We start from the raw sequence: 8878 nt of genomic DNA, 5'->3' as shown, positions 1-8878 counted from the left end.
CCACAGAGAAATACGAATATTCCAATTTCATTAAAAAATACCCCATCAATCCCAATTTGTTGGAATTGTAATATGGAGGGACATATGTTCCGAGACTGTACCAAACCCCGAAAGATCAGGTGTTATTACTGCAAAACTGAAGGTCAACTGACAACCACCTGCCAATGCCGGGCGGGAAACGGTTATCCGGCCCCGAAACAGGGAAGTCAGGAGTGCCGGAAACGATTGTAAAATCTTCCCAAAACTGGCCTGAGTGGTTAAACTACGTAGCAAATTTTCATTTAAATGCCACCCAGCCCACTTTGGTATGTGATAAACGACCCTATGTTGAGGTCAGTATTTTAAACACAATATATGTGGCACTCGTGGATACTGGAGCAATGATGACATTTATCTCGGATGATGTAGCCGACCATTTGAAGAAAAATCAAGTCAAGTCTACGAGCCCTAAGGTTAAAGTACATCTGGCCAATAAGACTTTAGCAATCGTAGAGAACAGTTACACTTTTCCTATCAAAATAGGTACTAAAGAGTGCATAGTTGATGCGATTCATGTGACAAATTTGTCTACTTCCGTGATATTGGGAATTGATTTGCTACACAAACTAAATCTCATAACCATAAATTGTCCAAAAATAAGTTACAATGTGGAACTTGACAAGGAGAAATCGGAAACTAACCTCTCAGGAATCAGTACACTTACTATTGAAGAGGAAAGCGCCTTGAAATTGTTCTTGGACGAGGAATTAGCAAAATTTAAGGACGTCCCTGGGAGAACAAACCTGGTGGAACACGAGATACGCCTCAAGACCAGACATCCAGTTAAACAACGATACTACCCGCGCAACCCAGCCATGCAAGAAGTGATGAAAAAGGAAGTGGAGGAAATGCTACAAAACGGAGTCATAGAACCATCTTCAAGCCCATGGAGCTCTCCTGTGGTCTTAGTAAGAAAACCGTCAGGAAAGGTCCGCTTCTGCATTGATTTTAGGAAAGTGAACGACCTATCCATCAAGGATGCCTACCCTCTACCATACATCAGTGGGGTTCTTGACAAACTCCGCGAGGCAAATTACATTTCTACTATTGATCTGAAAAATGGCTACTGGCAGATTCCCCTAAACGACACAAGCCGACCTATCACTGCATTCACCGTCCCCGGAATAGGTTTGTTCCAATTTAAGGTGATGCCATTTGGACTTCATTCCGCACCAGCCACGTTTCAAAGGTTACTGGACACTATCATAAGTCCTGATCTAGAACCAAAAGCTTTCGCTTATCTGGACGATATAATTGTTCTTGGTAAGACTTTTGACGAACACTTGCAATTACTAAAAGAAGTATTTCGACGACTGAGGGAAGCGGGTCTTAAACTAAATCCAGAGAAATGTCATTTTGGTAAGACAGAACTCAAATACCTGGGACATATAGTCAATAGAAATGGAGTTCATACGGACCCTGAAAAAGTGCGAACGATGCTCGAGTTCCCAGTACCTGAAAATCAAAAGTCATTGCGCAGGTTTTTGGGTTTGTTGTCATGGTATAGACGGTTCATAAAAGATTTTGCCAAGATAAGTAGTCCCATGACCTCTTTACTAAAAAAATCGACAAGGTTTGAATGGAACGACCATCATCAAAGAGCGTTTGAACGGCTAAAGGAAGAGCTTAGCAAAGCACCAAACCTTGCATGTCCTGATTTTACACAGGAATTTATACTGCAAGTAGACGCTTCAGACTTTGGCGTGGGAGCAGCCTTAACACAGAAACAAGATGGTAAAAAGGTTGCCATTGCATTTGCCAGTCGACTGTTATCAGATTTAGAGAAAAAGTATAGCACGACTGAAAAAGAATGTTTGGCATTAGTTTGGGGCATTAAGACATTTCGGCCATATCTCGAGGGATACCACTTCAAAGCAGAAACTGACCATCAAGCGCTAAAGTGGTTGTTATCTATAAAAGAACCATCTGGGCGACTAGGAAGATGGATCCTAGAAATTCAACAGTACAGTTTCGACATCTGCTACCGTAAGGGCATAAATAATACTTTAGCAGACACACTATCTCGTTTTCCAGCCCAACAGAACGTCGAACAAAGCTTTCTAAATGAATTAGGGGTTGAGAGTTCTGGAACACCAAATCCCGGCCAGAATGGAAATCACACAAATAAAAATGTTCGAAGGGCTCTCAACTGGTATGAATCACTGTTAAAGAGAGCCAAGAAATCACAGCTAGACAATTATGTGGTGAAGGAGGATAAATTGTACAGAAAATGCAGGCCAATGAGAGGTATTCAAGATCCAACTACATTATGGAAACTCTGCGTTCCCGAGGCAGACAGACAATTAGTTTTGGAAGAGACCCACGATAGACCTACTGCTGGACACTTAGGAACCAGAAAAACGATTGCTAGAGTGAGACAACGCTTTTATTGGCCTGGCTGGAAGAAAGACGTGACAGAATATGTGCGGAAGTGCACTGTGTGTCAAAGACACAAACCTGAACAGAAACCTCCAATGGGGTTAATGCATTTTAGAAAACCAGAAGGCCCGTGGTACACAGTGGTTGCTGACTTGATTGGACCTTTTCCTCGGTCTACAAAGGGTTTTACCTCTGCCCTGGTTATCCAAGACTTATTTACCAAGTGGGTTGAGATCGTCCCTTTACGTAATGCTACTGCCAAAGAGATCAAGGAAAAGTTTAAAGAGGTTATAATGCTACGGTATGGTGCCCCTGCAGTCATCCTTACGGACAATGGTACACAGTTCACGTCTCGAATATTCGGCCAATTAGCAAAGGATTGGCAAATCGAGCAAAGATTCACAGCCCCTTATTCTCCACAATCCAATCCTACGGAGAGGTGCAATAGGGTGATAAAAACAATGATACGGCAATTCATAACGGACAACCATAAACAGTGGGACAAATTCCTTGGAGAATTCCGTTTTGCAATAAATTCATCTGTACATGATTCTACTGGCTACAGCCCTGCCTTTCTAAATTTTGGACGAGAACTAAAGATGCCAGAATCTCTACAACAAGTAGATTTGGTCGAGGGCGGCAAAGAAGCTACCTCAAATCTTATGGATGAACGCAACGAACGTTTCCGAGCAATTCATGCACTTGTACGGAAAAACCTAGCAGTAGCTTACGCAAAGCAAGCTCGCTACTATAATACCCGGAGACGACCCCTGAACCTAAAAGTGGGTCAACAAGTTTGGTGCCGCCGACACGACTTATCTGACGCAACAAAAGGATTTGCAGCAAAGCTTGCCCCGAAGTTCGAAGGTCCCTTCACTATTGTGCGGCAAACAGGGGCCAACATTTTTGAGATAACGTCGGACATAGGCAGGACTTCCCGTGCTCACGCCAAAGACCTCAAACCCTACCTTATCTAAACACTGCTCCTTAATCCTGTCGCTCGCACGCTACTGGTCAGTAAGGTTATAGTGACTAGTTAAAATTGGTATCGTACAAAATTTACTTAATACAAATTTCACCCTAATTTGTTATTTTTCAGACTGTCACGGATACAATGGAGCGACTAACCGAAGCGGATTGGGATACTCTCAAAGAAGATAGAGATCTTAATGACAATGTTATCAATCATTTCTTTGGACTGCTTCAAAACCGTAGCAAACGGGAGCTAGGCTCCAAACGAGTAATGGCTTATCCCACCCATTTCTTCCAGCGATGGGACATGAATAACGAGGGTTACTCGGGAATAAAATCTTGGGTTAAAGAAAATCCTCTTATTCAAGATTTTTTACTATTCCCCGTCCACCTGCCGACAGGAAGTGGCCATTGGGCATTAATAGTGGTCCGACCAAAGAATAAGGACATTACAGCATTGGACTCGATGGGTGGCGAGCACAATACCCGATTGACACAAATCAAAGAATTTATCAAGATGGAATGTTTACGAAGGAAGAAAAGGTTCGTCGCTAGTGAATGGGTAACACTCAATACATTAAAGACGTGCCCACAACAATCAAATGCCCACGACTGCGGTGTATTCGCTTGCCTATACGCAGACCTATTAATAAAAGAGAAGAGTCTGAAGAATCTTGAGCACAAATCATCGAGGGAGTTGCGGGACATTCTGAAGAGGAAAATAAAGTGGATGGGAGTAGATTTACATAAACCAGCCAACCGCAACGCAGAAAAATCCAAGACCGTTGGAAAAGCTCCGGTAACGCGCCCAACATACCCTGTAAAGCGGCTTCAACAACCTCGCTGTCCTTCTTCAAAATCTACTAAAGTCACGAGCAATCGAGAGGGGATCACTGTGACAAAAGGAGAGCACAGCAAACATGTTTCCTCCAGCGATTTCCTGGAATTAGTACTTAACCCCGTCTCCCCAGTCCCTAAGACGCCCGATGAACTCATTGAAGAGTTGGATCAATTCATCGATGATCAAGACATTGACAGGAATTTGTTCCCGAATCCACCAACGAAAACGTCGTCCGTCATTGAATTAGTGGCGAAAATGGATCTAAAATCCCCCAGTGTGGAAACCCCGTCCAGCGACACTACTGCCATGGAGCTCGAGGAAACAAAAGAAGTACCATCCCCAAGCCACGCCAGCAACATTGTGCCCACTTTGGACTGCTCTACGGAAGCCAGGAAAAATGATGGACGCAGAACAAGGGGACAAACCATCCGGAAACGGGTCTTCATCGATGGGAGATACGTACGAATGAACAAGAGAAAACTACGAGAGCTACTAAAAACCCCAAATGTCGACTGGTCTGCTTTGGTAAAAGAAAGGAAAAAATAACCCTAAGATAAGAAAAACGACTTAAGATTAAAGACTGTTTTGTAAAGACTGATTTTAATGTAGGTAGTTTTAAGTAAAAAAAAGAAGACGTTTAGTTTTTTTTTTATATACCAAGACTGTGATTTATTTTTAGTTCCTAGAAAATTTTTTTTTTTGTTAAGTTTGAAAAAATGTTAATTTTGAAATTAAAATAAGGCGAAATAAAAGTTTAATTTTTTTATTTTTCATGGTTTTCTTTTTTTTTTCCCTGAAGTTAAAAGTGGATGTAACGACCTTTATTTTACTTGTTTTTGTTTTCTATTTAGCCTCACCCATACCTCCTTCCGCTACATCCTCTGACCTTCCCCTTACCACAGGTCTCCTTCCAACCCTCCACGTCTCCTTCCGCAGCCTCACGTCGCCTCCCCCGACCCAGCGTCTCCTTCCGCTACATCGTCTGACCTTCCCCTTACCACACGTCTCCTCCCAACACTCCACGTCTCCTTCCGCAGCCTCACGTCTCCCTCCCCGACCCAGCGTCTCCTTCCGCTACATCGTCCGACCTTCCCCTTACCACACGTCTCCTTCCAACACTCCACGTCTCCTTCCGCACCCTCACGTCGCCTTCCCCGACCCAGCGTCTCCTTCCGCTACATCGTCTGACCTTCCCCTTACCACAGGTCTCCTTCCAACCCTCCACGTCTCCTTCCGCAGCCTCACGTCGCCTCCCCCGACCCAGCGTCTCCTTCCGCTACATCGTCTGACCTTCCCCTTACCACACGTCTCCTTCCAACCCTCCACGTCTCCTTCCGCAACCTCACGTCGCCTCCCCCGACCCAGCGTCTCCTTCAGCTACATCGTCTGACCTTCCCCTTACCACACGTCTCCTTCCAACACTCCACGTCTCCTTCCGCAGTCCCACGTCGCCTCCCCCGACCCAGCGTTGCCTTCCGCTACATCCTCCGACCTTCCCCTTACCACACGTCTCCTTCCAACACGCCACGTCTCCTTCCGCAGCCTCACGTCGCCTTCCCCGATCCAGCGTCTCCTTCCGCTACATCCTCCGACCTTCCCCTTACCGCACGTCTCCTTCCAACACGCCACGTCTCCTTCCGCAGCCTCACGTCACCTTCCCCGACCCAGCGTCTCCTTCCGCTACATCCTCCGACCTTCCCCTTACCACACGTCTCCTTCCAACACGCCACATCTCCTTCCGCAGCCTCAAGTCGCCTTCCCCGACCCAGTGTCGCCTTCCGCTACATCCTCCGACCTTCCCCTTACCACACGTCTCCTTCCAACACGCCACGTCTCCTTCCGCAGCCTCACGTCGCCTTCCCCGACCCAGCGTCGCCTTCCGCTACATCCTCCGACCTTCCCCTTACCACACGTCTCCTTCCAACACGCCACGTCTCCTTCCGCAGCCCCACGTCGCCTTCCAACACGTCACGTCTCCTTCCGCTACATCCCTCGCCTTCCCCCTACCCACACGTCTCCTTCTCCTATCCTACGTCACCTTCTATCGCCCTACGTCGCCCCTGATACCACCGATACCATTCAACAGTTTCCATTCCTGTCCAAACCTGTTCAGCCAAACATAACCTCAAAATGTTCCCAAAAATCAATTTCCAATGCAAATAGATTGTCCGATCCTCACCCCTAAAAGTCCAAGACATGACTAACCATTTCAGGACTACTGCGCATGCGCGGACTACCCCCACCAGGCTGACCAGGTTTTCGCATAAAAGGAGGGCTGCTCGGGACATCATTCTCATTCGCTCCCGGGCAGCTGACCAGTACACTTCGATTGTAAGGTGAGCATCGCCCTAACAGTGCTAGAGTAATCTTAGCATCCGATACCCAGTGCTAGAGAAATCTTAGCATCCGACACCAGTGCTAGAGCAATCTAAGCATCCGACTCCTGTGCTAGAGAAATCTTAGCATCCGACACCAGTGCTAGAGCAATCTAAGCATCCGATCCACAGTGCTAGAGCAATCTAAACATCCGACTCCTGTGCTAGAGCAATCTAAGCATCCGACTCCAGTGCTAGAGTAGTTTTAGCTATAATTTGTTTCTTTACTACAGTGCTAGAGCAATCCGAGCAATCCCTACTTCCCCACCCACAAACGGTGATGATACTGGCACCCCTGAAGTCTTAGAACTTATAGCCATATATCTGAGTTTATCCTTTTCCTTCCCATAGACCCCTGGAATAACCAACCCAGCGACGACTGAGTCATCCGTGGCAACGATTGAGACGACCTTCGTGAAAGTACGTCACAATACATTAGGAGTCAAACACTGATTCGTAAACAGCTTAGCTTGGTAGACATCGTACAAGGTCAGCGTGCTCGGCAACTCCTCGCCAGCCCTACATACATTAGGAGTCAAACACTGATTCGTAAACAGCTTAGCTTGGTAGACATCGTACAAGGTCAGCGTGCTCGGCAACTCCTCGCCAGCCCTACATACATTAGGAGTCAAACACTGATTCGTAAACAGCTTAGCTTGGTAGACATCGTACAAGGTCAGCGTGCTCGACAACTCCTCGCCAGCCCTACATACATTAGGAGTCAAACACTGATTCATAAACTGCTAAGCTTGGTAGTCATCGTACAAGGTCAGCGTGCTTGGCAATTCCCCGCCAGCCTTCCCTTTAATTCACCGCGGATGCCCGCCAGCTGTCACCCGCCGCGGGCGACCGCTGCACCAATGTGTCACCTGCGATCGACCGCTTGCACGTGGATAGTGTAACAGTCCAACCCCTAAGATTCCCTTAGGGGAGGTTTAAAGGAAGAGGTGAGCTAAACACTTTTCTGTGTATGTTCAGTGAGTGTACTGGTGATGATTAGTAGTATATAAAGACCTTCAACAAATGCCTATACTCATTGAACACTACTGATCAATCTGAAGAAATGTAGAGTTTTACACTTTTGATCATAGTTCAAAATGTTTTATGGCAGATTAAACTGTTTGATATATTTATGTAGGTAAATAAATGAAAAAAAATCGTAATTCTTGAATTTGTATAAGAAAAATGAATCTTACAAAGAACTTCTTAATTTTATTTCGTCGATAAATCGTTCTGTATTATAGTCCGTAGCATATCGTGAAGTAATTTTGAACGGTGAGAGCTTCAGCTAGGTACACGACAAAACAACTACAGTAAGTACAATGCGCACAGCCAATGACTAGACCACGTGTGAGTGACACTGGTGACTGATAGCAATAAATAAATAAAAAGGCCTTTATTTGAAAGCGAGTTTCATATTACATGTTTTTCAAATTAACTCGAGTCACTAAATCTAAACTATCCTAATATATACATAAGAATATACAAAAAAAGTAAAAAAAAAAAATAAAGTTACAATATTCATTTATATTTTTTTTTATTGCGGCCATGAATGAGTTTGTAATGAAGTGTTTAAGAAGGCAGAGGTTTGGTAATTAAACATGGGGAAAAACACCAAAGCACCATGGAAAGGTGCTCAGTGACCCGAGGAAAATCACTGAGGGAAAAGTACTGAGGGAAAGTGCTGAGGGAAGAGTGCACAGTACTTTCACCGGGGTCCGGTACTGGGTACTTCCCCCGCCCTCCAAGCACCTTACGACCCTATAGAAGGAGCATCCTTGGGGGACTTAGAGTTGGGCCTCCGGGCCCGCCTCCGCCGGTAGGCGCCACCGGTGGGTCCCTTCCCCGCACTAGAGGCGTGTAGAGCTCGGTGCTTCCCGTTCCCCGCACTAGAGACGTGTTGAGCTCGGTGCTTCCCGTTCACCAGCACTAGAGGGTTGTTGAGCTCGGTGCTTCCCGATCCCCAGCACTAGAGGCGTGTTGAGCTCGGTGCTTCCCGTTCACCAGCACTAGAGGCGTGTTGAGCTCGGTGCTTCCCGATCCCCAGCACTAGAGGCGTGTTGAGCTCGGTGCTTCCCGTTCACCAGCACTAAGCCCGCTACACACGGTCAGTTCGGTGTGTCAGTTTGGTGTGTTCACATCGAACTGACACACCGAACTGATCGTGTGTACGCCAAATTGATGTGAGCTCACATCAAAAAACTGAACTGATGGACTGATGAAAATTCATCATTTCGGTGTGACACACCGAACTGATGTCAGTCCGAAGTGA

The sequence above is a fragment of the Macrosteles quadrilineatus genome, unplaced genomic scaffold, assembly GCF_028750875.1.
Source record: "Macrosteles quadrilineatus isolate MER2022 unplaced genomic scaffold, UCM_ALF_1.0 Scaffold_747__1_contigs__length_33774, whole genome shotgun sequence".
NCBI lineage: Eukaryota > Metazoa > Arthropoda > Insecta > Hemiptera > Cicadellidae > Macrosteles > Macrosteles quadrilineatus.
This window is presented reverse-complemented; position numbering follows the sequence as displayed.